Below are 3,337 nucleotides of genomic sequence, written 5' to 3'. Positions count from 1 at the left end.
ACCGGAGCGCCCCACGAGTTTTGAAAATTTTGCGAAGATTCGCCAACCGGCGCCAAAGTTATTGGGAATAGAATGTTGCGAATTTCCTATGGAAAATAGGTCCTAACTATAATATCTACTGGCGACCACCACTAGATAATATATTTATGAGTTGCAGAAGCATGGTTCAGGGATAGGGGAAAAAAGCAGGCAAGGGGAGAGAAATTCAGGGGAGAGAGGAAAGGACTAGGGGAGACAGAAAGAGAGTGAGGGAGGGAAGAGCTAGGGGAGGGGGTGATGAGTAATGGGATCAGGGGGCATCAGCATTATTCACAAATGATGAGTAGTTGCCGATGTGTGAAACTGTGAGGCTTTATGCCCCGGTTTATCCGTAGTGCAACAGGGCTATAGACTGCCAAAAGCTCGGACGGAGCGCCAACCGGGGAATAGGGGACGCCTCCCACCGCTAATTTAGAGGGACTGGCTGTTGAGATGGCACAGATTTATCACAAGGCATTATGTCCTCCGCAGGCACCATTTTGAAGTCAGGCAGTGCCGATTTCAGTTTGACTCAGAGTTTGGGAAAGTTGGTATATAAACATTGCCCTTCATGTCTCGCCCGTTTTTGTACCTGCCGCCGTCCCCAGATAGCCGTGTTAATGCCTTCCTGGGCGGTCTGCACTTCTCCCCTTGCTGTGCAGCATCGAGGGGAAATGGTGGCCGCGTCTTCACCCGTTTTGCGCCTCGTTATCGCAGGTTGCCTTCACCGCAGGCACCGCTCACCAGTCTGCGGCGCCTCGATGCATCAACTCGGGGCACATACGGGAGCGGCGATCCACTCACTCCCAACCCCCCAGCACCGCTCAACTCTATATTTTGATGCTGTACGTGTGACCCATTAAATGACACTTTATTTTAAGTAGAAAAGGCAGCACTGGACAGGTAATGCACATAATTTCAGAAATGACATCCTTTTAAGCAGTAGTAGCGCTCTACAAATTTTTTTAAAACATTTGCATCACATTTGAATTACCTATGTATGGGGGACATGGCCTTGTGGACCCTTCCTAGCCTGGGTAGAGATAAGTGTGATAGCCAGCTCCAGCCCACAGGAAAGCCCAGAGTAAAGAATATAATGGGTGAATAGATTTAACATCTGGTTTCCTGGTTGAAACACCTCCCAAGAGATAATCGTAATACAGGGTATCAATATTTACTAAACAAACTTTATCTTTATTTCTCAAAAACATAGATGCAGCATACTGGTAAATTACGTCTGTGTAAAGTTTTGCTTAGTGGTATTGCACTATTTCATTTTTTATGATAGCGATGACTTTTGGAGAAAAAGCACCTATTGGATATAGTTTTTAATATGCAAAACTATTACATTCTATAAGTAAAATCTGATGTTGGTGGTAAGTTGCACAGTAAATTAAATATTGTTTGAAAAACATGCTATTAAATACCACACTTAACCCATTATAATCGTGCAGCTTGTACTGTCATAGCTTAGTTGGTGAGATGTGGAGGGTGTGACTCAAATGTCTCCACAGAAAAGGCAGTGAGCTGCAATATGAAGGGGTGAGATGATCAAGGTTTATTAATAATGTCTGCTTGCTTACTGATTTGTATTAGGTGAGTCTCTGTCTAGAGTGGCACGGTAGGCAAATAACGATGGGTTGGAATACTACCGCAAGTGATTGCCACTGGTTAGAGTATTTGCAAGCATTGATCCTGATCCAGCGAAAGGCCAGTATGATAATTTCACATTCAACGATTTACTCACACAGGGGCCCTTATACAAATTCAAGTTTCCTGACTGGTTCGCTGGGGGTCAAGTTTTATTTTCACCTTGATCTGAATTAGTCAATATCTTACTAACCTTCACAGATCAACACTCTTCCTTTGGTTAATGGACCATTAGTCGAGTAGTTGATGGTGATATTAACAAATTCATTAATCTATCTTATAACTTTCAATAAACTAATCACAGACTCCGGGTAAGATTCAATAAATTTTATCTAATGACTCATTCAAAATGAATGCTCATTTGTACAGATTCACAGTGCAAACTCCATCAACTTTCATGGGAGAGAAACATTTATTTATCCAATTACATTCAAATTACAGTCACATTCAACAATTTTAATGCATTAGGAGTGATAGACGAAGAGATAAAAGACATAATAACTCATACTTTTGCAAAAGATATGCACATTTTAAGTCAGAATAATATTTACCAAATGGTGAAACGGGGAAACCCAACCCCTGGCTAAAAGGACTGGGGGAGGTCACCTGATTAAGAGTCAGTAGACAAAGACTGTAGGACAGGATAGGATGATACTTACTACACTTCTCTAGAACCCCGACGCACTGGAGCGCATCCCTCTCTTACACTCTCTCCCTCCTCGATATTCTTCCGCAAATCTTCAATCTAATCAGGCTGTCTTTCAGGACTGAATCATCCCAGTCTATTTTCTTCCAGCAGCAGCTCTCGCCCACACCTCACTCAGCATCGACGTCAAGCCACTTCTCTAACTTAAATCACTCTAGTTATTGTCTTTATTTCTGCATGTCCCACCCTCAAAAGTTGCAAGTCTCAGTGGATCACGGATTGTGATTGGGCAGGGGCAGGGAAGTTGTCATCAGCTCATGCTGTTATTCTCGATTTCTTAATGAACTTTTTGTCTAACAAACCCTTCCCATTTAATTTTTTCATTTTTCAGTGCTATTTCCTTTCACACACACAAAGAAACAGTTTAGATACAAATTTATATGTAATTCTACAGTTGAAGAGCGTTCCCAAGCTTCAGTCCTTGGCTCTTGGCAGCCTGTCAATGGTCCAGTCAGCAGGTCACTTCAAAACTTCAGTGTGCAGACTCAACTTGTGTTACATTTCAACCGCCATCTTTTCCCTTGGCTTAGCACATCAGGCCCAAACGCACATTATTAATAAAGGAATCATAAACAGATGTTATTTTCTCAAATATGTTATTATCACTGTTCACCACCCACTTCTACTCTATCCTATGTTATTTTCTTCTTTGTTAAGCAAAAGCATTAGCAGCGACTGCTCTTTTTAAATTCAGGCAAGCATATGCCAGGCACACAGTGCCTCGAGACCTACAGTTAGTAACTCTTTGCGCATGTGTGAGAGTTTCCCTCTCACATGGGTTAATCACAGGGTTATTTGCACGGTTCTGGTTCGCACATGCTCACACCAATTTTTGGTTTCATGTGGGATTTCAGTTACGTAGAACTTATTCTTTGTTATTTAAGCATGCATAAAAGCTCTTTTCCCCATATGTAAATGTTGTGTGTATGTTAGTTTTCTTTTATCGACTATTTCTTATTATTA

The sequence above is a fragment of the Triturus cristatus genome, chromosome 6 (assembly GCF_964204655.1).
Source record: "Triturus cristatus chromosome 6, aTriCri1.1, whole genome shotgun sequence".
NCBI lineage: Eukaryota > Metazoa > Chordata > Amphibia > Caudata > Salamandridae > Triturus > Triturus cristatus.
Note: the sequence above shows the minus strand (reverse complement) of the source record.